Here is a 26,957-nt window from a genome sequence, read left to right on the forward strand (position 1 = left end):
ATTATTATTTAGCTAATAATTCAGCATAAGATTCCTTATTTAATTGTTACTTGTGAATATATAAATAAATAAATATGTAATATATATATACATAAATATGTAAACATACAAATATAACATTTGCCACCAAATATGTCCTGCAAAATATAATTTATCAATCATTTAACTTGTGTATTGTAACTTGTATTTTGATTATAGTTTATATATTGATTTATTTTGTCTTCTATAAACATGTACTACTCCCCTCATTAATTATATATGATAATTTTATATATAAAATGTACATTATGAATTATATGTATCATTTAGGTAAGTATGTCTCCAGCACCCACTTACGCCTCACCATACATATATCTACACACACATATTTAGATTCCTTTCAGTTAACAAAAAATAAGTAGATACATGAACAACCAATACAATAACCATCATAACCACCTAATGAATTTTAAAGCCCTTCTACAACCCTTTGCCTTGTGAAAACTATGTTTTTGTACTATTTGAGATAGAGTCAGGATGGGAACTTGATGATTACATTTAAAAAGGCAAGGTTTATTACAAGCATCAATCTGAAAGCCAAGGCCAAAAGCAGATGCATATCAAATCTGAAGAGGTTATTGTATAAAATCAGTAATTCATTTCAGTGCTCCCTGTGTATTTGAGAGTGCATGTCAAGAAGGATACTATCAGGACTAAATATAATAGATGCAATACAGCGAAATACAAAAGGATATGTGGAGGAGCTGCAGCAGGGGTGGTGCCATGGACCGTGGACCACTGAATTGGCTACAACCCCCTCTCCTGAGCTGGCATAGCCACACAGAGGCAACATATTCAAGCCAAAGCCTCTAAGTACATCCTCTGATACTGCTCTTATCTGATGTGATGATTTCTTCGCTTGATTAGCCAGAGCACTGTGTCCCAGTGTCACTCTGAAAGTCTATATGCATCATTTTTTATATCAACATACAAACCTCTAGAGATGATTTTGGAGTAAGCATCGTACATTAACTGACAGCAGTCAGTTAATCAATTTAGTTGATCACCAGATAATTGAATTGTTCTCCTTATATGTATGATCATTATTTAACATAGCCTACATTGTAAAATAGTGTGTGTGCTGCATCTATAAATAATACTGGGCGCAGCATTTTTCAGTCAATGTGAAGCTGACTCTTCTGGATGAACAAAGGTTAAATTCAAAGTTGCAGCAGGAGTAGCCTATGGCTTAGACAGACAGATGCCCCGCAGCTTCCTGTAGTTCCGCCCTCCTCGGGAGACAGTCGCATCCTTCTGCTCCGACAAGAGGACACAGAGTAGGCTGTAGCCATGGGACAGCATCTCACCAACAGGAGCGCTGGAGAGGACCGGGCTGTGTTTCTGCCGGACTCGAGGTGAATATCCCTGCTGGATGTCTCTGTTTTGTGGGGCCTGGGAGCCAGCAGCCTTAGTATACCGACTCACTAAGTATTTAACCTTCAGATGCATATCAGGACTGACTGTGTGCTCAATGTTGGCTCAGTTATGAGCGGTGGCGATGACGGTGTGGTATAGGTGTTATTGACTTGGTGGAGAGGATGATGCAGTGAATCAGCGTTAGTGAAGACGATGAGAGCCTATAGTAGGCTATAGACCCGATGTACGCCGTCCTTTATCCTACGTGAACAATGACACGCCGAACTCCAGTGGAAAACTGTCGTACTTAAATGTTTTCTCGTCGAAAAGCACACTTGGGTTAGGATATTTGAGGAATGTATGGGGTCGACTGCTAAATTCGGCGTCATTTGATGCTCCATTATCAATTAATGTCAATGTCCTAAACTTTAGAAATGTGTCGCACATTACCTGAACTCTTCCACCAAAACGGACTTGGCCAGTTGCAATCAGCGAAAGGGAAGATAAATTCAGTGAGGAAATTGTTATTAACGGATTTTGCAACGACGCTGAAGTTGGCATCCGATTTACAGCTTCTTATTGGAATTTGCCAGTCTACCTTAAAAGTGGCATACTGCCTATAGATGGCGTTGTTCAGTTCATGGACTGAAAAACGTAAATATGGGGAAAATGAAATGACAGTGAAAACGGTCTGTAATTGGTTTACAATCCTCTAAAAAAAATCTTATTGTCCTTGCTCACGGTAAACTGATTTTCAGTCTTTCTTTTATTCCTACCCATTTGCTGTGGTTCTACCTGCCCAGTAGCCTATGCTCCAATATGACAGGGAACACCACAAGGTTTGATTATCCAGACCTTTGTTTATTTTTTACTGTAGCGTTTATCTCCTCCTAAAAACCTTAATTCAATTTGTGAAAATACAAAAAAACGGGTCATTTCACTGCTTTTTTCACATCTAGACCACATTAGACCAGGTCCAGATCAAAAACTATACTTAAACTCATCAAATCTGGACTACATTGTCTCGGAGGGGCTGAAGACTCTACAGTAGAAGAAATACAGTTTCAGATTTGTGAAACCTTTATTCTAACTGATTCTACAAAAAAGGGCCATTTCACTGCTTTTTTCATGTCTAGATCACATGAGACAAGGTCCAGGTCGAAAACTGCCATCCTTAGATGAGGCAAATCTTGACCACAATAAGAAGGAAACCCCATAGACTTTGTGAAACCTTAATGTGTTTGTGGAAAAAATGAAAAATAACAATTAAACAATAATCTTAGATTTACAATTTACAACAAATGGCTGACAGTGGCTTTTGGCTGAAAATCAATAAAGAGGTCCATGTCTCTCCATGTCATTTCGGATTGCCATGAATTTTTTATTTTTTACCTTTTAGAAAAATAATCAAACACCGTCATAGATTGATCAATCAGTCAATTTACACTTCAAATCCCTCTTTTAAAAAAGTATTGTTCTCTCACTTTTGGTCAAATCAATCAATCAATCAATCAATCAATCAATCAATCTTTATTTGTATTGCGCCAATTCATGACAAAAGTCATCTCATGACACTTTCCTAATTAAGTGGGTGTACACGATACTCCTTAAAGGAATAGTTCACTCTAGAACGAAATTCAGTCATTATCGACTCACTGCTGAGCTGACTGTTTAGGCTAGAAAAATGTACTAGTTTTATGGACCTTTTCGTCTCGGGGAGGGTACCCCCGCGGGTCTCCAGCTGCACTTTGAGGAATAAGAAACTACACCGGACTTCTCATCAGCATGAGGGTGAGTCGATAATGACTGAATTTCGTTCTAGAGTGAACTATTCCATTAATTAATTTATTTATAGAGACCCAACATTTCCCCCATGTGCATGCACTTGGCGATAGTGGCGAGAAAAAACTGCCTTTTAACAGGCAGAAACCTCGGAGCAGAACCAGATTCAATGGTGTGGGTTGAGAGAGAGAAGGGGAGAGCCCAGCTTAACCCAGCTGCCCAATATGTGTCAACATGCCACAACCTGAGGGACAGTGAATGACCGACACACACACACACACATGCAGGCACACACACACGCAGGCACACGCACACACACACACACTGTATACTGTATATATAATTAATGTAAATCAATCTTGGTGTTGTGTTTGTGTTGTTATTTGTTATGTTCTGTCCGAATGTTTGGACAAGTTGTGTTTTGATGCTTTGGCAATATTGTTGTAAAACTTTCATGCCAATAAAGCCCCTTTGAATTGAATTGAATTGAATTGAGAGAGAGAGAGAGGGAGAGAGAGAGAGAAGGAAAAGGAGTGAGAGATAAGGCGAGAGAGAGGAGAAGCTGTGGCAAAGACAGGAGGAGGGGGGATACAGCAGCCAAAGCAGTAATAAGAGCTTTACTAATTGAGATATGCATATTTAAAATATTAAAAGTATAACAATAGTAATAATAATAATAATGATAGTAGAAGTCAAGCAGCACCACAGCAGCAGGGCCAACCACCATCCATGGAAACCTGTGAGATGAGAGAGCACAGAGTCACCGGGGAAGACGCCAAGTCAGTAACATGTATTAATGAGACATGAATGTGTGCCATGAATGTGTGCCATGAATGTGTGCCATGTATGACAGTGCAGAGGCTAATATTGGAGAAATATGTTCTCTAATATGAGTTCTTGTCAGTACATGCGCAGCAGCATTCTGGATCAACTGGAGAGTCTTTAGAGACTTATTAGTGCAGCCTGATAATGGTGAATTACAATAATCCAGCCTTGAGGTAACAAAAGCGTGGACTAATTTCTCTGCGTCATTTGAAACCGGATGTTCCTGATTTTTGCCATGTTCTGTAGGTGGAAGAAGGCAATCTTTGAAATCAGTCTTTGATCAAAGATAACTTACTGTGGTGCTGGAGGCCAGGGTAATGTCATCCAGAGTAGCTATATCATTAGATAATAAGTGTCTAAGACATTTAGGGCCCAGCACAATAACTTCTGTTTTGTCTGAGTCTAGAAGCAGAAAATTGCAGGTCAACCATGTTTTTATGTCCTAAATACATGCCGGAAATTTAACTAACTGATGAATGTAATCTGGCTTAATGGATAAGTATAATTGTGTATCATCAGCATAACAATGAAAATTAATGGAGTGTTTTCTAATGATATTCCCTAAAGGAAGAATATATATCAGATCAGTCTGAAAAATAGGACTTGAACCAGCTCAATGCAGTTCCTCTAATACCTATTAAATGTCCAAGTCTTTGTAATAGGAACTTAGAGTCAATAGTGTCAGAAACTGCACTCAGATCTAATAAGACTAGCACAAAGACAAGACCCTCGTCAGAAGTGATCAAGAGATAATTCGCAACTTTAACCAATGCTGTTTTGGTGCTATGATGCACTCTAAAACCTGATTGGAAATTCTTGTGTTAACTATTGTCATGTAGAAAGTCACGTAGGCATCTGTTTTCTCAAGAATCTTCGAGAAAAAGGGAAGGTTAGATATGGATCTTTAGTTGGCTAAAACCTCTGGATCAAGTGTTGGCTTTTTAAGAAGTTGTTTAATTACAGCTACTTTAAAGGACTGTGGTACATATCCTGTTAATAGGGACAGATTGATCATGTCGAGTATATAAGTGCGAAGTAAAGATAGAGCTTCTTTAAGCAATTTAGTTGGGATTGGGTCTAACAGACACGTTGATGGTTTAGATGAAGAAATTATTGAAGTTAGCTGGTGAAGGTCAATGGTAGAAAATAATTCTAGATATATATCTGGTTTTATAGCTGTTTCTCAGGTTTCTGTGTTAGAGGCTAAATTGGTACCATCTGAAGTCAGAAGGTGCTGAATTTTGTTTCTAATAAGTATAATTTTATCATTAAATACGCCCAAAAAAGTATTATAGGAATACAAGCATCAATAGAGGTATGACTCTCTGTCAGCCTGGCTACAGTGCTGAAAAGAAACCTGGGGTTGTTCTTATTTTCCTCTATCAGTGCTGAATAATAAGATGCTCTGGCATTACGGAGAGCTTTCATATAAGTTTTAAAGCTTTCTAGCTAGACTAGTTGAGCTTCCTCCAGTTCTCCAATTTTCATGATGTCTTCTTTAATATGTGAGTTTGGGGGTTTTACAATGGATTATGCTTTATTGTTTCTTTTTTAGAGGGGGAATAGAGTCAATTGTATTCACAGAGAGCCTGCACCACTATCAACAAGATGATACATCTGGGAGGGACCAGGATTAGTACCAGAGTCAGCTGCTGTGTTGGGACATGACATTGAATGAAAAGCCACTGGAATCATTTCCTTAAATTAAGCTACAGCACTGTCAGAAAGACATCTAGAATAGAAATGTCTGTCTTGTGGTGTGTAGTCTAGTGATAGGATATCAAATGTTATGAAATAATGGTCTGATAAAAGAGGGTTCTGTGGGAAAACAATTTATCAATTTCAATGCCATATGCCAGAACAAGGTCAAGGGTGTAAAACAGTGAGTTGGTTAATGTACACATTGACTGAAACCAATCAAATCTAATAATAATGTAAATGCAGTACCAATCATTATCAACGTCAATGTGAATATTAAAATCACCTATGAGAATGACTTTTGACGTTTTAAGAACTATACTTCATAAAGATTCAGACTAAGGACCAGGAGTGTGGTAAAGTTAAGAATAAGGCATTCAAACACGTTATAATCAAGTTTAGGTTAGGATTGATTAATAGGCTTGAGCCAAATATGGCTGCAACTCCACTTTCTCGGCCGCTGTCTCGATGAGACAGAGGAAGTCAAAAGTATGACATGACATTAAATCATTTACTGAAACAGCTTTGGATGACAGAGATCTAAAGAGTCCACATTTAATGTTTTTATTTTTATTTTTTTTAAACAGTTGTAGTGTAGACTTTTATCAAGTTTTTTTATGTGAAACTCCTCAGAAGTCTACTAGAATTGTCTACCAAACCCACATCGTTTACTGGACACCACCTCGACAACCAGTGGTTAAATTACAACATGCGGCTAAACATGTCATCACTGGTGAGTCCAACATTGTTTTAGCGAAAGTACACACCGATTCAACATTGATTTTAGTCATTAATGCAACAATCTTACCATATTTACGATTACTCTTAGCCAGCAGTTTTAAATTTGACTCAATGTCGCCCACTCTGGCCCCAGGAATGCATTTGACTGTGGTTGAAGTCTGAAGAATCAAGACATAATGGCAATTTAACAATTTATTAATTTAACAAACAGGAGCCTCAGTAGTGTGTGGAAGAACCATACACAGCCACAACAGCCTGGCACTTCCTCCTCATGCTGGTCACCAGCCTGATCACACACAGAGCGGGGTTTCTCAGAGACTCCAGAATTTGTGAGCGGAGAGGATGGAATGGCCTGCCAGCAGTCCTGACCTCAACGCCATTGAACACTTGTGGGATCAGCTTGGGTGTGCTGTTCGTGCCAGAGTGACCAACACAACCACGTTGGCTGACTTGTGACAAATGCTGGTTGAAGAATGGGATGCCATCCCACAGCAGTGTGTGACCAGGTTGGTGACCAGCATGAGGACGAGGTGCCAGGCTGTTGTGGTTGTGTATGGTTCTTTCTAGGGCTGCACGATTAATCGTTAAAAAATCGCGATCTCGATTCACACATACACGCGATGTCATTTCTACACATGGCGATTCTGAAGCATTTTATATGTCGAGCTGCATCATAAACAAATGCTCCTCTTTTCCTCCCGGATTTTTTCAAGCGCCCCCAAACGCAGCACTGCCGCTGCCTTTTCCCTCAACCTATGGTAAAGTGTCTTTACAACACGTGATTCAGTGGAGGAAGCCCGGCTGCAGTTGAGTGTTTGGAAAGAGTGAGTGAGAGTTAAAGCGGAGGAAGTCTGCGGTAAGGAGGGTTGAATGGATGGCGACGAAAACCCAAGTGGTAGTGGCGAGAGTCACGCACCCACCCGAACCGACCTCGTTCCCAAAAAAGGTTCGCATTCGCTGGTGTGGAAGATTTTGGATTTAAGCCAGTTTTGCCGTTGTTGCAGCACCGCACGGCAACACCACACATCTCTACAATCACCTTAAACGTCACCACAAAGTACAGCATGATGAAGCCGTACAAGGCAAGAAACAAACACAGATGTCAATAACCGGAACCTTGTACAATGCAACGCCATACTCACCAAACTCCAGTACACATAAGGAGATCACAGCAGCTATCGCATATCACCTAGCCAAAGATATGGCCCCAATAAACACTGTACAACGTGAGGGATTTTGGAAGATGATAAACACTCTCGACCAACGGTACTCGATGCCCTCCCACAACTACTTTTCAACGTTGCGCTCCCTGACATGTACAATAAGCAGCGGACAGTGGTCGAGGCAGAATTGCGGGAAATTGATAATTTTTCCGCTAAGTCTGATTTATGGTCCAGTCGGATCATGGAGCCGTATTTGAGCTCGACGGTTCATTTTATAGCGCCTGATTTCACTCCTTTATAAAGTCACAACAAAAACAATAATGAACTGTATTGTATTTGTATCACCACAACAAAAATTATGGTAATAATAATAATAATAATTTTAAAAAGGCTGATAAGTTGATGAGGTATTAAGTCCATTTTTAAAAAATGTTTCCTTGTAGAGAATACAATGAAAGATTCAAGAGTTGAGCGTTCAATTCTGAAGTGCTATGTTCAGGGCCATATGCTCTAAGTAAAGGAAATCAGACTGTTTGATGTGCATATGATGATAAGGGGAAGTTGTTATCAGCCGCATGTCTCAATTTTTTTTTTTTACTTTTGTAAAAATCATTTCTCTTCCAATGATAGAACTACTACTATGCCTCTGCCAAAGCAATGTTTTTTTTGTTTTGTTAAAGTTCATCAGTGCAAGAAACATTTTGTGAAAAAAACCGTGCCAGAGAATCGTGATATCAATTCTAAGCAAAAAAATCGTGATTCACATTTTTTCCAGAATCGTGCAGCTCTAGTTCTTTCACACGCTACTGAGGCTCCTGTTTGTTAAATTAATAAATTCTTAAATTGCCAATATGTCTTGTTTCTTCAGACTTCAATCATCCAATCTACCAAACAACATCAAACGAGTCAATAGCAGAATTAGATGTTTGGCAGAGAAGATTTGGCAAATTTTTCATGGACGCAACCCACATACTCAGCTCTGCTGCTCATCCCACAAATGCATGTTCCTTACAAATGTGGCACCATTTAAAAGGTAAATAAACAGGCTTTCCAACGGTATAAGACAGTGATCATCAACTGGCTGCCCGCGGACCGACTCCGGCCTGCCGAACCTTCCAATCCGGCCCGCGACTGGATTCCAAAATTGTGAGGATCAAAGGGAAAATATTGTGTGGTCCCCGCTATTAAAGCAACAGAAAAAATCAATTGAGACTGAAATAACTATCAGATGTCATGGTTCAGTGTCTGTTTGTTTCTGTTTCCTGTTTTACTTTGAAGTTTTGCCCTTGTGTGTCGCGTCCTGCTTGACAGTTCCTCCTGTGTGTTTTTCCGTTGATTCCCTCACCTGTCCGTGTCCCTCCTCACTCCACCTGTTTCTCATCCCCTCATTAGTGTTGTCGGTTTTTAGTCTTTGTCCTCCCCATTGTCTTTGTGAGTCCGTTTCATTTCTCCCTCCGTGATGTTTTGTGATTTCCCGTTCGCGACTTTTCTCCGTGTTAGCGTCTGTTAGCCTGTGTCCGTCTCTGTCCGTCTTGGTCTGTCTTCCTCTGTGTTTGTCCGTGTTTCCTCTTGTTGTCACCCTTTGTTCTCCACCAGCTTCTTCCCCAGTGTTTCATCCAGTGATTCGTCGTGTCTCCCGTATTGGTATGTTTGTAGTTTTGGTGTCTGGTTTCTCTTTTGGTTTGTACTTTGCTTTTGTTTACACTTTGTTTTAGCTTTTAGTTGCTACTTTGTTTTTGTCCTCGTGACGCATTTTTAGTTGCTTTGTATTCCTCATTTCGTTTGTATTCAGCTTGTTATTAAAAGCTCACCTTTTGTTTCCCCCTCTCCTGCCTCCTGTGTGTCTGCATTTCGGTCCTCTATTTTTGTATAACCCCTGAGCCTGACATCAGAAATCCCCAACTTTTATGACTCTGTCTGTTTACGTTACAAAAGGAGGACAAACTCGTTGCACTGTTTAAAATTTATTGTTTTACATACTGTTCTTCTTTGACATAACTTTTCCACATGCCCTTGCATGACAAACCAACTGGCATAACTTAAAAGAGCATGGTAAATACCGTGGTAACAGAACAAAACACAAGTCACAAATAATGCTCGGCACATCAAATAAAACGTTGAGTAGGCTAGACTACTGCTGGTGGTTGACTGTGGTATAGGTGATAGGAGCCTGACTGGTAAAGGCTAAAAACGCCTTCAGTTTTGTAATAAAATTTAAATATCTAAACAATAAACATGAAACAATAATGTTTTAGGCCAAAATGTGATTTTTATATCATTTAATTTGAATGTCCGGCCCCCAAGGTGTCTGTCCGGAAAAATTCTGGCCCTCTGACAAATATAGTTGGTGACCCCTGGTATAAGATTTATTGCCAAGAAGCATGGTTACAACAAAGAAATAATCTACCAAAGACAAATTTCCTTACTTTTTGTGCTATGTTTATATATGAAGACATTTGTATGAAAAGCTTTATGTCAGTACTTTATCACAATTATTAACTACTGATCACTGATCAGAAATCATCTTGTTTATATGTCCATTTCAGACCCTATGTATGCACAGTATGTAAGATGGTTATAACCAGTAGGGTGCTTTGGCGCATCCTACTGGTGCATCACACCAGTCTATTTCAATAAAGTAAAATAAAAATACTCTGCTTGGAACAGTAATATTTGCCTGATACGGTTTTTCCACAAAAAAATATAATTAGCACTTTAAAACGACCTAAACCTCATTAAAAACTTAAAAGTTTTGCAAACTCAAAAATGTACAAATTCATGTCAAACCATCAGTCCAAAACCTGAAGACTCTTCATTTGCTATCATAAATGACAAGAAGAACAGCAGCAAAACATTACACTCAAGCAGCTGGACATGGCAAATGTTTGACATTTTAGCTTGAAAAATGACTTAAAATAAAGTCAGCACTCCTGATTTCTTCAGTGATGTGCTCTCTCAAAATTGAGAGCATGCAGTCAAGGAGTTCATTCTGTACCATCTTAGATGTTCCTTTAAACACAGCAGCACTCTGCTGATGTTCTTGTACTGCTGCATCTAGTGATGCAATGAAATCCAGCAGTCCTCTGAAAACACCCTGCTTTTTCTGAGCGTACACTTTCAGCGTGGCCACGCAGGGCTAACTCAAACACACCACAGAACTTTTACACAGTCTGAAGGTTTCGCAAATCTGAGTCTCCTTCTTACTGTGATCGAGATTTGCCTAGTCTTAGTATAGTGGTTTTGGACCCTGAACTAGTCTGATGTGGTCTAGACATGAAAAAAGAAGTGAAATGGCCCTTTTTTGCATTTTCACAAACAGAATCAAGGTCTTTTTTCATTAATAATTCATTCTCATTTCATCTTCCCCATATTTATTATGTTTTTCAGTCCACGAATTAGCTTGAAAATGACGGAACAATGACATCAATAGGCAGAATGCCACTTTTAAGGTGGACTGGAATATTCCAATCAGAGGCTGTGAATTGGATGCCAACTTCAGTATGAGCCAAATTTTAGAGCAGGGCCATGTGATTGAAAGAAAGTATGCAGACGTTTTTTAAAGAGCTGGGTCTGGTCAGTGCCACAATTGCAACTGGCTCAGAGTGAAACATGTTCGAAGTAAACAGGAGGACAATAACCTTACACACAGCTATAGATCCTTATAGTGTTTGATGCTGAGGAGCAAGTGTGGACCACTCAATAGGCCCATTAAAGACCTTGGATAAGGTTGTGGATTTTCACTGGGAGTCTCCAGTGATTAGACCATGGACCATTAGATCATGGACAGCTTGACATTTGGCTCCTTTGGACAGTTTTGCCTGTTCTGGACTGTAGACCAGAGAAAGACATGCAAAGTTCCTGGAATTCCAACAGGAAGTTAGTCAAATATTAATCAGATGGTAGTCATGTTTCTGCTGCATGCTTTAAGACGGAAATATGCACAGAAACTAGGCCTATTTCTATCACCAGTGGGTGTGTATGTGTGTGTGTGTGTGTGTGTGTGTGTCTGAAAAGTGATAATCAGTCTTTAATGTTTATAAAAGTGCTGTTTTATATACACTGTATTATAATCCCCAATTCCAATGAAGTTGGGACATTGTGTAAAATGTAAATAAAAACAGAATATAATGATTTGCAAATCCTTTTCACCTTATATTCAATTAAATACACTACAAAGACAAGATATTTAATGTTCAGACTGATAAACGTTATTGTTTTTTTTGCAAATATTCACTCATTTTGAACTTGATGCCTGCAACACGTTCCAAAAAAAGCTGTTTTGATGTATCAGTTTGAACATTAAATATCTTGTCTTGTACAGTTGCAAAACAATACAACAGCCAATAGCCAGTAGCAATCCCTCCCTCCCTCTGGTAAACACTCCGCAGCTGGAGTGTTACTGGGCTCATTGGGTGAAGCAGACAAGCCAGTTGTAACAGCAGCGGCAGGGCAGCCTGGTGGCAGCCCACCGTGCCGCCTGTCTGCTCCACCTAACCAAGCCTAGCCTAGAGACAATCTTGCAGCAAACATTAGCTCCAGAGGATGAATGACTCCGAGAGGAGCAGCAGAAGACTGGGAGAAGTTGGAGTGATTCCCCTCAAAACTAGTGCTCAAACACTGGCAAAAACAGACATTACCAGAGCTACTGTGTGAGTTAACAGTTTGAGTCAAGCATAGAGAACACAACCAATGAAGCCAACTAATCAGAGGTGGAGTAGGGCGGGGTGAACTCAGGCTGTCTTCTTGAGCAGCATGATTGCGCTCTGAGCAACAAGGAGAGATAGGAGAGTAGAATGCAATCATACCGATTTCCCTTTTTAGATCCATAAACTTTACAAATAAAATAACCACATGAACCGCAATGGTATCGCCATATTTTTTATTGCGATATCTTGAAATACTGTATATCGCTGTGTGTTGTGTTTTTGCATGTGTAGACACCCTCACGAACAGGGAGGGCAGGGGCTGACATTCAGACGAGACACACAGTGCTTAGCATTAGTATACAAAACACATCCTGTCAATCTGAGGTGATTCACTCTTAAGTGTGAAGACTTCAGGAAAATATGAGTGATGACATTTAATATCCAAAAGGTCAAAGGCCAACTTCACTGTGACAGCTAAATATTCTGCAAAAAATATTCTGGCCATTATTTAATCCTACAGCTCAGAAACGGCAACATGACTGGAGACACACAACTGTGGTAGGCCTTTTGTGTAATCCTGCTGACAAACCAACCGACCAACATACAAACAAACAGACGGGGGTGAAAACACACATCAAACATCATTGATTTATTCACTTAAGTAAAGAATGGATGGTAAAGACTGGATGGCTGATAATTGTCTACAGCTAAACACTGGCAAAACAGACGTTCTTATTTCTGCCCTGGATGGCATTGTCCTGAAAGTGATTGAATGTCTTGGCTCTTTATCCGCCTCAGTTAAACCTACCATCTGTAATCTAGGTGTTTTATGGGGCAGGCCCTTGAGTCTTGACCAGCATGAATGGATCGGTTTGTTCTTGTGTCTTCCAGACAAATATTGCTAAACTCAGACCCATTGTGCCAAAAGCTCAGTTGGAGATTGTAGGAGATACACTAATAATAAATGTAATTTATTAATCACTGGCGATCAATAAAGCACTCGTAAATGGGGCACCACCTCCGTTGTTTTGTCTATTTGAATAATCTGGAGGGAATTAATCAAATCTGACTGGACAAGGTTAACTTGTAACAATTCTAATCAATTTTAAAACAATGTATTCAATCTCATAGATGAAGCAGTGATTTCGACACAGTTTCCATCGGTTTTCCACATTAAAGACAAACCTGCACAGACAACGACACGGTTAAATATGTTTACCTTAATTTCCTTAATTTCCCAGTTTGGGATCAATAAAGTATTTCTATTCTATTCTATTCTATGTTTATTAACTAGAAAAATCAGGGTGAATAAATGAAATGGTAGGCTAATTTAAACAAACAACAAAAGACAACAGAAAATGTGGAGACTGTAATGATTAAGGTAATGGGATTATATGAACATGTGCGGATGGTGAAATCGGGGGTTGGGTGAAGCATTCAAATATTACGAGAGTAATTTTAATAGCCTACTAACGAAACCCTAACCGAATTTCTGATTCAATTTATGAGTGATGGAGAGACTACTTTCTTAGCAGAGTTATGGAGTCAGCGGCGGCGGGTTTCGTCTCCAGTGATTTGCGACTCTAGCCGGCAGTCCCCCTCGAATGGCCGAGTGTCGCTGCTCGTCCGGTATCTGCCGGTTGACGACCTCGGTCCGATGTCGTAGGAAGAGCGCAGCTCGTCCAGTACCGACCCCGGTGACGATCTTGGCTCAATGCCCAGAGCCGGTCTGGCTTGTCAAAGAGTCTGTCTTTCGTTGGAAACCGCTTGCACGGTTTCGGACACAGCAAGTTGCTGTAATGTCGTGATGATGATTTTAAGAAAGATGTTCTTCTTTGTTGCTTCGAGTGGCTCAGGCTCTGACTTTGTAAAATTTAACTTCTTGAATAAAATAACTGAGGATGATACGTTGATCAGGCTCAATACAAGATAATTTAAATTAAGTTCACTTCCTCTAAATCAGGTTACGATACTTAACTGTATAAAACAAATTAAAACAACTTCGTTCTGGTAGAAACTAAATAAAATTTGAAGCACTTAAAAGAAGTTAATCAATACGGCGAAAAATATAAAAGTGAGAAAAATCAACGCGTGAGCACTAATGCTAAGATCGCTGTCTTGAAGCGTGTTTCAAAGTAAAAGTAAAGAGCGGAAAAATTAAAAGAAGAAAGAGTTTCAAGAGTAAGTTTTAAGAGCAAGTTTTTAAGAGTAAGAGCCCAGTGAGAGCGATGTCTCTTAGTTTTGTTAACTCCGAGGCGGGCGTGCCTGGGGGCAGGGCTGCCGGCCTTTTGTCTCACTACTAGATTCCACTGGATACGGTACAGCTACGTTACGGCTGCGTTACGGCTCCGGTACGATTGTGCTCCGTCGTCCTCGTCCGGCAACCCCCACCAGTTGCGTTTTGAGTCCGCTACGGCGCAGCTCCGCCGATCAGCTGGAGAAACGAAACCGAGGAATTCCCGCGATAATTAAATAATCACACACGAACGCAGTTATCTGTATGTGTTATAAATAGAGATGTCCCGATACAGGCTTTTCCCTTTCCGATCCGATTCCGATACCAGAATTTTATGTCAGCCGATACCGATCCGATTTCCGATACTAACGTGCTTAAAAAAGCAATTAAAATGTATACGTCATTCTAAATTGTAAACGCAATCAAATTGAGCATATTCTTCCTCTTAATAAAATAAATCAGCAAACAAGTTAGTCACAAATTGAACTTGAACATGAATACAGTACCAGTTATCAAACTAGTGCAGCAATACAGTACTGTAATATACTGTAACAACAATCTTCAATAAGTAGGTAAGCACAAGTGAGGTACCTATGGAATAAAGAAATACACAATAATCCCTGTTAAAGTGCAACCATAAAACTTTTATTTTCTTTTGTAGAAATATCTTTAAAGAAACAATATTGCAACGACAACAACATCTACAACTACTTCTATACTCTGCTGCTTCGGTCCCTTTTTTTTCTTGTTCTCGACAAACACCGCATACTCGTCGCGGTGCTTTTTCTCCAAGTGCTTAATTAAGTTGCTTGTGTTAAAATTGGCGACCTTTGTGCCACCCCTCGGAACATCCTTCTCACAGACCTTGCATTTAGCTGTTGGGCTGGTGGGTGTTTCTATTGTAAAAAACTCCCAAACTGCTGACATTTTTTCCTCTTCAAAATACCTAATCGCTCCACTCGGCTGCAGCAGCACGCATGCTGTTATGTTGTGATCATCTGTTTCCTGGTGCACGCAGCAGCGTGTACCACGTGATCAGAGCCAGAGCAGAACTTAAAGGAGCCGCGCACATTTTATCGGATCGGTGGCTAGGCTGGAGGGTGCGCCGATCCAAATATGCCCAAATATGTCGGATCGGGACATCTCTAGTTATAAACACAACAACACGAAGTGTTCCCGACCGACAGATTAGAAGAAGAGCTTGTATTTGTCTCTTTTTTGAGGTTTTTGTGTTTGTATCAGCACGGAGTGTTTTATTTTGAAAATCAACCGGATTTCTCGTTGTTGTTTCGTGTCTGACTTCCTGTCTGCTCTGTGCTAAATTCGGCTGAATTGCTGCGTTGTGTTGCGGCGTCCGCCAGAATAGAAGTCCTGCGTATCTGCTCCGCAGGGCTGCGGACTGCCGGAGCTGGCACGCAGCAGACACGCAGCGCAGCGGACCTGGTGGAAGTTAACACATAGACTAAAGTGCTACGGATCAGCTCCGCCGCCGTGGCGGAGCCGTAACGCAGCCGTACCGTATCCAGTCGAATCTGCGGGTCAGAGTAGTGTGAAAATTCACAGGAACTAACTAAAACTAAACTATTGTTTTAAATGTTTAAAAATCGCGTTTCACCTTTCCCAAGACTTCACCATGGCTGAATATGTGGATTTGTTTAACACAAAATCATATGGCATTATTGAAATCACTTTAACATTCAAGAGGGAATTAAAACTTGATCCAAACATCTAAACACCTGATCACTTACATATTTCTTTTAGTTCTAGCCTAATACTTATTAAACAGTGCATATCAGAGACATTTACTGGTAATAAAAAGATGAGGTATTTACACAAAAGATCTCCTAAAAGTCTGTCCCAATCATACCAGGACTTACCATTAGAGGGTACTGTGGAACCACGGAACACAGGACATTTTTACACATTAGATTTATCTCAGTCAATCTTAATCGTAGAGAAATGTGGGAAAAATTGGTTTTAATAACTTTTCTTCTTATTTAATAACAAATGGTGTTAAAAGTTGTAAATAACGGTAGATGGTCTCCTGGGACTCATCTATTCGACGGTTTTATTGTAAAGACAACAATGTCCTCCTTGCCAGGTGAAGAGGGGAGAGGCTCTAAGGGCCTCTTTCCTGACAAAAGTCAGCTTGCAGATGAAAGGAGTAATTAATGCAAGAAACAGAACCTCAATGAAATGCAGAGGCGATGGACATGTGTTCCTACAAGATGATTATTCATGCGTGTATTACCTCTCGCTTGATTATTGTAAATCTCTTTCACATGTCCTAGCAAGACTTCAATCGACTGATTACAAGACTGACTGACTCGCTGACTAAGTTTCTTCCCAATCCAAGCAGTTTCACCAACATTTAAAAGCATTTCAGTTGGTTAGTGCAGTGTGAACTCAGTGAAAACACAAAAACTCAAAAACTCACAGGACGGTCATGTCAATCAACATATGATAAAACCCAATTAAAATATTTGAATAATAATATTTGAATAATAATAACATATGATGGCGTAGTTCTCTCAGAAGGATACAAAAATAAAAGTTAAAAAATGCTAAAATGGGTCGCCAAATATACTTGAGCGGCTGTTAATTTACCTGGGTGGCCTGTCTAAGTAGCGTCTATGTGTGGGAAAAACTTTTTGAATATCAGCATACCTCCCGGCCTGGCTCTGCACGGTTTGACTCGACGCAGCAGCCCAGCACAGCTGGGATTTGCGTTTCCACCACAACTTGGCTACCTGTTTGAAGGTGTGTCTTAAAGCATTGACACACTTGGCCAGATCCCCACAATGCTATCCAAGAATCACTGCTAACAAAGTGTCTCCGCTAATTCAGTTACACACACCTTTCATTTGCTTTAACTTCTTTACAATAAAAGCCCCCCGTAGTTGTTTAAAAGCTTTTTTTATGAAGCAGCATTACAAGAAATGTTGTGTTTTCAGCAGCAATACCTAAACACGACCCCCAAAAAAGCTGAAAGCGAACACGACGAAACAGCAACACACAGCAGATGTCTGAAAGTACAAACAGGATGAGAGAAAGTGAAGAGATTCAGTTAGAAGCTACAAAAGTACTGGAAGCTTAACTTTTAAAAAGTTCTTTCTCTCAGGTTTCCTGCACAGACATGAGTTGAGTATTTTAGGGGGACAATGGGTGCGTGTTACAGGTTGGCTGCAGTTGTGAGACGTCACCACGGCCCGCCTGGAAGCAGAATGGTTGCAGCTTGGCCCTACTCCGGAGCAGGTCCATCGCAGGTGTGGCTCGTCTCAACTTGGCGCAGTAAAACTGGTGGTGGAGAAGCAAATTGGCGCGTCATGGCCACAAGTGCTGGTGGAAAAAAGGCATTAGATGCTATTACCCAAGCCATCAGAAAAAATGCCAAGCTTTAAAGCCAGTTTGAAGTAGTGGCCACAGCGTTTAATTATTAAGTCAAATGAAGCACATGGACCATTTTCCCATACCCTTAGATTGTGAAAGAAGCAGGTCTAAAACAAACAAACAAAAAAAACATTTGAGCATCACAACCTTCCTAGGAATTTAATCCATTTGGGCTGATAATATTAGTCAGTCTAGAAGAGTCATACGATCAAGCCATTTTTTCCCCATTCAAGTTAGTGGAGGGCTAAATAAGAAGTTAGCTGGCTCAGCCTATGAATGTATATTCACTAACAAGACCACGCCGCAGTTTAACGTTTAAGGTAGTTTATTGAATTGGTAGAAGATTAGGAAAGGATAGGAAGAGGTTAGGGGTTGTTGGGCGAGGGAAAGGGGTTGAGGTTGGTGGATGAAGGAAAGGGGGGGGGGGCCAGACCGTCTGGGAACCAGGGAGGTCGAGACTGAGAATGGGGGTACGTCTCGATGGGCGCACGTCTTACTCGGCATGGCTTCATCGTCCTCTAGAAGGATTACTGGGTTATACGGAGATGTGCTCGATGGATATCGCTGATGTAGCTTTGGATGTAGGAGCTGTAGGCTTTGGAGGACCAGCGGCCGAGGAGCTTGATGGTGCAGTCTAGGGATGTCACGAGAACCGATACTTGCGATACCTTTCGATTCTAAAATGTCAAAACACTGACGATGCCCATTTCTTTGAAGTACCTCTCGCACCGATTCCAGTGTCAGCATCGGTGCGGTGCCTCCTCCGGAACTGATGGGGGCAGTATACGCCTCAGAGTGTTCCAGTCGATACTTACATTCAGAAGTAGTAGGTCACGAACAAGTGCAACTACATGGCATAACGGAAAACACGTGGAAGATGCGGCTGCAGCAATAGCCCCACCTCGACTTTTTGATTTAAAAAAAGGCTCAAAAAGTCGTGTATGGAAGTACTTTCCGTATGAGGCAGATGACCGTCGCGTTATCATTAATCCGCAGAAGCCATTATGCAAACGATGCTATCGTGGCCAAGGGAGGTAATACTTCCAATTTAGCAAAGCACCTGAAAGACCGTCATCCGGATTTGTTTAAAGAATTCAAGGTGAGTTCTGATTCATATTAACAACATCCAAAGAATTAACGTTTTCTGTTTGTTTTTTTAATCTGTCATACTGAAATACACGTTACATGATGTTTGGGACGGTGGGCACATTTGCTATGGCTTATGTTATGTACATAGCTTATGCTGTAGTTTTAACATTAGCCTAGCACCATAGCACTAGCTACCTCATAGTAATGCAGCCTTAGTTAGAAGGAGAGAGAGAATGAGAGCATGTCTCTTGACAAGTATCTTGTCAAAACTAGCGAAATTCACTGAATATCTTAGTTTAATATAGTTACAAATGAATATGCAATTGGTTTGTCAAACATGATTTGGAGTTTGGAGTTTGGAGAGTTAAATTTGCAATTTTTCAATTGCAAATTTAACTCCAAATGTACTATTCAATTAGCAATTAGCGCTGTGCTGCTGTCCCATTCCTGGCTTTTTTAAAAATCGTTTGACAGCCCTGATTTTTATGTTAATGTTTTAAAATGAACTACCTGCCACCACCTGTCTGTGACTTCAAATGACTGCATCTACTATTAGGTGTGTCTGGAACCAATGGGCAGGGCAGGCAGGTGCAGCTTTCTTCAGTCAATTAACTATATTAAAGGATAACTACCGTTTTTTACAACCTGGACCTTATTTCTAGCAAAATATATGATCATTTACTCACCCAGATAACTTTGGTGTCATTTGGCGTCGTTCGGACGAAATTAGATCCAGTGTAGTGCTGATATATCCATATAATGCAAGTGATGGGGCATCGACACACAGCCTCTATATAACGCATTATCTGCCACAAAACTAGTTCATTTCACCAATATTTTGTTACGATATGCTAGTGCTATTCCCCTCTGAGTCCGGGCTCGTCTATTGTCAACATCTGGGGTCTGTAGGTTGACCTACTACCTCTGACCTGGAAGATGTCGTCTCTGAGCTGCGCGCACACCCGCGACAGCCCGGCTTGTTTACCTGTAGCTGCTACTGCTAGTTTGACCCCGGATGTTGATAACAGACGAGCCCGGACTCAGAGGGGAATAGCGCTAGCATATCGTAACAAAATATTGGTGAAATGAACTAGTTTCGTGGCAGATAATGCGTTATATAGAGGCTGTGTGTCGGTGCCCCGTCACTCGCATTATATGGGTATATCGGCGCTACACCGGATCTAATTTCGTCCGAACAACTTCAAATGACACCAAAGTTATCTGGGTGAGTAAATGATCATATATTTTGCTAGAAATAAGGTCCAGGTTGTAAAAACGGTAGTTATCCTTTAACTGAAATGTCAATTTTCCTTTCCCAGTTTCAACCAGGGGATGACGTCCAGGACCAGGACAACTTGGCAAACTATAACCGAGGCTCTAGAGAAGCAAGGGAAATAAGAGAGAAATTCAAATGAGGCCAGGAGATTGGATTTAAGTGTAGCAGAGTTCATATGTATGCTCTATTGCACTGTTTTGTATGTCTTATTTTTAAAATATTTTAATAAAGAAGTTCATGTTTCAAGTTAAAGTACATGGAATCTTAGAAGATTTCTTTTAACCGTGGTATCGAAATTGGCATCGAGAATCATGTAATTTTACTGGTATTGGCACCGACTACTGAATTTTTGGTATCGTGACACCCCTAGTGCGGTCAGGAATTCCTTGTCTGGTGGCGGTGGTGGCGGCGCCTATGCGGAAGGAGTGGCTTGAATAGAGTTCGAGATCCCTGACTTGGTTAAAATCGGGCGGAGATGGTGATGGAAACAGAAGCGAGCTACGACTCTGCCTGATTTGGTGATGAAGAGTGGATCTTGTGGGGGAGCATGGCGTGGTCATCTCTGGAGTAAGTATGATTGAACGGGCTCGTAAGGGCTTAGGTACGCATTTAATCAGAAGAGGAAGATGGAGTGTGAGAGGCCGAACTGGTCAGTCTTGCTTCGTTTGAGGTTGAAACGAAGGGTGTCTTGGGAGTGGATGGAGATGTCCGAGAGGGTTGCGTGTTGAGAGGGGTCATGAGTGGAGGTGGTGGAAGTGAATTTTGAGCAACGCAGGAAGCCGAAGAATGCCAGGAGAAACATTGATTCGAGGATCAAGTCGATGAACGGGGATGAGTTTCCTGAGCGGAGGGTTAGGATGCAGTGGGTGAGGAGGTCTGCAGTCAGTGGTAGGCGTTTTGGTGCGAGCTGGGGTTCCGCCTTTCGAAGGCCTTTGATCAGCATGGAGACTTGGCGATGAGAAATGGAGGGGGCTGGAGCTCCAGAGAGCAGTTTGATGAAGAAGTTAACGCCGCAGAGATAGGCTTGGATGGTGGATGTTCTGATTTTGGGGACCGTGTGGGCGTAGGTGATGAAGCTGGTGATTGTAACGGTGTTGATGGAGGGGAAGGGGATGTTGTGAAGGGTATGGAAAGACTTGAAACAGCACCATCTGGTGTAGTATGAAGAAAGGGTTTTGGGTGACAGGCTGTCCAGGATGGCTTGCTGGGAAGAGACGACGAGGTGGAGGAGTTGGGGGTTTATGTGTAGATGGTGGCTGAAAATGGTGGGACTGGCGTAGGGTGAGGGTCCGAGTCTGCTGCCAAGGACTTGAATTTCTGAAACGAGAACCGGGAGAGATAATCAGCAATGCGGTTCAGGCGGCCGGGAATGTGGGCTGCGCGGATTACGAATTGGTGCTGGGCTGAGACTAGGGTGAGGCGACAAATGAATTGCATAATGTCCAGCGATTGTGAGCGGCCTTGGTTGATGATGTTGACGGCTGTGAGGTTGTCGGAGTGGATGAGGATGACTCTTCTGGACCATTCGTAAATTTCGTAGAGGGCAGAGGAAGGGGAGAGTGAGGACAGTTCCGGGGGCCACATGGAGGCGAACCATCTGCTGGCATAGTAGCCTCCAAAACCTGTGGAGGATGCAGCATCTGTATACAACTGGATATCTTCTGGTTGGGTGATCCGGTCATCATAAAAGAAGGAAATGCCATTCAATGCGGACAAAAAATCGCGCCACATTCTCAGCTCCATTTTGCATGAAGCATCCAGGTCGATGTGGTCGTGGAGGGACGGAATGGCGGAAGACAGGGATAGTAGGTGGGAGATGAAGGACCGGCCCTGGGGGATGATGCGGATGGCATAGTTGAGGTGTCCGAGCAGGGAGAGAAGCTGGCACTTGGTGCAGCGGTGGGCGAGGAGGTAGTTGGAAATGAATAGGGATGTGCGCAGTAACTTGTCAGTTGGCAGAGAGGCTTGGAAGGTGAGTGAATTGAGAGTGATGCCGAGGAATTCAAGGGACGTGCTGGGTCCTGTCATCTTTTTGGCAGAAAGGGGAACGCCAAGTTGACTGAATGTTGATCTGAGGGTGGAGAGGCCTAGAGCTGGGGGAGAGGATGGTGGGGTGACTGTGAGGAAATCGTCCAGGAGGTGGACGACGTGAAGCAGGTTGTTGTTGTTGAGGAGAATCCAGCAGAGGGCTTCGGAGAGGGAGTCGAATATTTTTGGGCTGCTTCTGCATCCAAAGGTGAGGCGGACTGCAAAGTAAAAGCGGCCTCTCCACGATACGCCAAAAAATTTCCAGAAGTCTGGGCAAGACCTTGAACGCACTGGTGATGTCTGCCTAAGCCAGCCAGGCACCGCAGCCAGCGAGGCGGATGAGGTTGATAGTGTGGGTGATCCGGGCTGGGGATAAGGCTGTTGATGCTTGGTGTGGTGGTGCCGTGGGGGGAAGAGAGGTCGATGATGAGCCTCTTTTTTCCGGAGTATTTGTGGGTGGCGATGCCGATGGGGCTGATGCGGTAGACGGGGAAGGGAGGGCTGGCAAAAGGGCCGATCATGAAGCCGTCAGTGACTTCCTTGCGGAGCAATGTGTCCACTGTGTCAGGTTTGGGGAGTGTGGATTGTAAATTGTGGCAAATGAAAGATGAGTCGGGGATGGAGACGATGCCAGGGTGGAAGCCGAAGGTGAAACCGTGGATAAGGAAGTGGACAAAGAAACGGTCGGGGTGATGAGTCAAGGCGGTCTTCAGAGCGGTGATGTTGACGGGTGTCTTGAGGTGCTGGTTTAGTCAGGGTGCGTGTTTTGTTGGGTTATGGAGGCAGGTGTTCTTGGTGTGGGCGCCACCGCAGAAGGAGCAGGTGTGGAGGAAGTGGCAGCTTGAAAGGTTGCAACCCAAGTCGTTGAAGTTGTTGGTAAGGGTACAGGGATGGAAAACTAGGAAGTTGGGAAGGGCTGGCGGTGGATGCGCCCTGGCCTGTGGTTGCGGCGCCGGCATGTGCAGTGGCGCTGTTTGCGGAGGATTCCTGAAAAGGATAACCGGATGTTACTGCCCGAGCGAGGTTAATCGGAGGGACGGCAGATGAAAGAGAAGAAGAAGGGATGTTGGGATGAAGGGATGTATGTGCATTGATGGGGCGGCTGTAGCTCAGGAGGTAGAGCGGGTCATCTAGTAATCGGAAGGTCACTGGTTCGAATCCTGGCTCCCCTCAGTTACATGTCGAAGTGTCCTTGAGCAAAGATACTGAACCCCAAATTGTTCCTGATGAGCAGTTGGCGCCTCCGCCATCAGTGTATGAATGTGTGTGTGAATGGGTGAATGTGCCAAGTATTGTAAAGTGCTTTGAGCTGTCAGTAGACTGGAAAAGCACTATAGAAATCCAAGATCATGGGATGAATGTGCAGCCTGCGGGTACAAGGAGGAGAGGAAAGGAAAACAGGTTGGACAGGTGAGACATGGAGGGAGCAGGCACAAGGGGAGATACAACCTGGCCCTCTGCTGGGGCTGGAAGAAATTGCGGCCCCACTGCGGTGATGTCATCGGCACGACTGACGTCATTGGTGCGCCGAGTTGAGTGTGTGGTGGCCGTAGCGGAGGTGGATGTGCGGGTCATCAGTAGCAGGAAGAGTCTGGCTTTTTTTGGTCCGGTTGAAGGGGATGCGCATTTCCCCTGAGGGCATGCTGGAGGCGGGCGACTGTTCAGTCTGAGATGGATGTTGTGGAACGGGGAGGCATAGCTGGGAGTCTAGGGCTGGTGGCCATGCGGTCGTGGGTTGAGCGCCGGGAGGCTGGCCGGTCGGACCCGCGGTGTCTGGAAGCCCAGCTATCGCCTGATCGCGGCGATGAGGTGGCGTTGGTGATGCTTGGCTGGAGCTGCTGGATGCGGAATAATGGACGATGTGCTGGCGCTGCCGGGGCACGTGGATGGTGGAGCACAGGCGTGGTGGCTGCTCGGCTGGCAGCTCTGGGGTGGAAGCGATCATGGACTGGGGAGACTTGGATACGACGGAGTGCTCGGTGAAGAGATCGTCGTCTGAAGAGTCGAGGAGCAGCTCCGGGTCCATGACGAAGGCGATAAGGTATGAGATTAGTAGTTTAGATTTTTTTTTTTTTTTGCTAGTCCAGTTAGACGAAGTCAAAACTTGATACCAATGGGAGAACACTGGTTGGGCATTAATTATATGAGTTTGCAGGTGATTGAAACAGGTTGACGTAGGTGTTTGTGTTAATGAGACACAGGTGGTTAGGTTGAGATGCAGGCGGTTGGATTGGCTGGGCCTGGGTGGCAGATCAGCAAGAAGGGGCGGCTTGGTCCAGTTCCTGAACCTCAGTTATAATAACTCCATATAGATCTGGATACTAGGGCGCCGCTCAGCCTTGCTACGAATTTTGTCCAGTGGCCATTTGTGGCATTGCAGCAACAAATTCTCCTGAGCACGGAAAAAGGATTTGTTGACAGGACACAACTGCAAACATGGTCAATTGTGACTCTTTTATGAATTGTTGATCCATGGCGATTTTAAATTGGTGCAACTTTCATTGAGCCATGGAAAGTGATTTGAAAATCTGTGACGTCATCTTTGGGTTCACTATCCAGTTCTATTTAAAATCTATGGCTCAGCTGGCAGAAGTCTCTACTGCTCTGCACACTCTGTGGGCCTCACAATGTAGAAGCTATTCAGAAAATTTGGGTAATTCTATACTCGCACATAAAACCTTCTAGCCTCATGCACTATGGACCACCTTTCACTGGAAGGAATGTGGCGCTGCCTCTGAGGCTGTATCCAATTCTATATCCATGCTATTAACACTATTTTGACTCAGACATACAAACTAATTTGTTCATCAGGCATTCATGAAGATCTAGTGAAGAGTGTCTGCTTGGTACAGCTATGAAGTAGTTTCCCCTTGCAGCAGAGTGTAACAAGTCAGCTGGCTAGCGTTCGCAAGAAAGCTTACTAAGTTAAATAAGCTAGCTGCTCTCACTCTGACACAACACGCATGAAAAAAATCTTTCCGTTTTTGGCTTGTTATATGCTGTGATGCATGACCACAGTGAGTGCCCATGGTTGTATATGATTTAGCATTGCTTCGGTCCATTACACTGACCTTGTTGTTGTTGTTGTTCTTGTCTTGTTGTGTAAAATAGCCCTGCAGTAAATATTACTTATGTGAGGTTTATAATGTTATACTTGCAACATTTTGAGCTTGACACAAAATGAAGGGAATGGAACATAAATTCAATTTTAATCAACTTTTTAAAATTTGACCATTCACATTCACTGTTGGGTTTTACTGCATCACTACAGTCAGTGGTGTCCATAGAAAGAATCCAGCCATCTCACACTCTCTCCTCTTTGTCATGACACATGCAAACTATTCTAGATCCCTGTGATGTCACAGTTCTCTGACATACACACACACACACACTACACATCCCCATCTCTCCTTCACTCTATCGTTCTTGTACTGTATTTTCTATGAGACTATATTTTGAGCAACACAATGCAGTTATAAGCACTGAACACGCACAAGTACGTCACTTGGAGGCAACTCTGTCGATGTCATGATGATGATGCTGAGTCATCTCTCTGTGAGACTGAGTGGGCAAACATCAACTACCTTCCTCTCAGCATCAGACCTATTGTTTGTCTCTGCATTTGTGTATTTGTTCTTTCACATCCATGGACATCAATTGAGTTTAACTAGAATTGTTATCCACATAATTTGTAGTTGATTGTTGATTGGTATGCAAATCAAAACCTGCTGATAATGAAGTTAATGGACTATTTCTTTGCCTGTTAAGTAGAAGGGCTGATACTACACAGCTGCTGTTTCAATGCTGTTTGACTGAAAGAGCAAGGGGCTGTTTGTACAATTCAAGTAACAGATCAATGAGTTTGAAGGTTTGTCAGGCACCAACAAACTACTCAGAGGTTTATTATATTCTGACAGGATTTTTCTACTCTGGAAAGTTGTGATGGTGATGATTATTTTATCTTTTTTTAAGACGATCACAAGCTAAACAGTAGAAACATAAAGAGTTTTTTTCCCTATTATTTAGGAACGCTGTCTTTAAATTTGAAAGCATGGCTTAATGTTTTTTGTTTTTTTCTCCAAACCCCACCTTCATACTCAAATATCCTTTACTCATGCTTAGAATTGATCTGCTTGTGCTCAAACTGTATGCTTGCACTCATATTTATTGTTGCTTGCATAGATTTCATGCACTTGAAATTCAGCCCATCTTCTCACACTCAGGCTGCTTCTCTGCGCTTGTGAAAACTTCTGCTCTCAGATCTCTCCTGCTGTCTTGTGTTTTTTTGTGCAATAATTTTGTCAAAATTTCCCAGCCAATAGAACATCAGGTGTAGTGTTGACAAATTAAGGCTAACACAGAGACAACGAGGAAGGGATCATTAACCTTCCTCGTTGTCTCTGTGTTAGCCTTAATTCTTAGAATGTCCGGTATGGGCGGCCTAGGGGGACATTATGTGGCTAAACTGCTGTGATTGAAGTTTTTGATCAGCGACAATAACCGCTTCTAAAGCAAAAACTTCACCACCACACATGTTAGAGTAGGAGTTTTGAGATTTGAAATCTGGGAGAAATCCAAAACACTGGTACTGTGCTCCATCCTTTATATGTCTGCTACTTTATACCACTAGGCGGTTGTTGGCACTGTTGTAACACTGATGCTACTTGAAACCAAGCCTAGAGGAAGAG

The 26,957-nt window shown here is 42.4% G+C and overlaps 1 protein-coding gene across 1 annotated transcript in view; it reads left to right on the forward strand.

Moving 5' to 3' along the window:
* The first annotated feature begins 1,193 nt into the window (after nucleotides 1-1,193).
* Nucleotides 1,194-26,957, forward strand: part of rell2 (RELT like 2) — a 55,427-nt gene continuing 29,663 nt past the window's right edge. Inside the window, exon 1 of the mRNA XM_084353971.1 lies at nucleotides 1,194-1,394. The gene's annotated coding sequence lies outside the window, so the exon portion shown is untranslated. The remainder of the gene's footprint in view (nucleotides 1,395-26,957) is intronic.

Source organism: Pagrus pagrus (assembly GCF_965226575.1).
Source record: "Pagrus pagrus genome assembly, chromosome: 5".
Lineage (NCBI taxonomy): Eukaryota > Metazoa > Chordata > Actinopteri > Spariformes > Sparidae > Pagrus > Pagrus pagrus.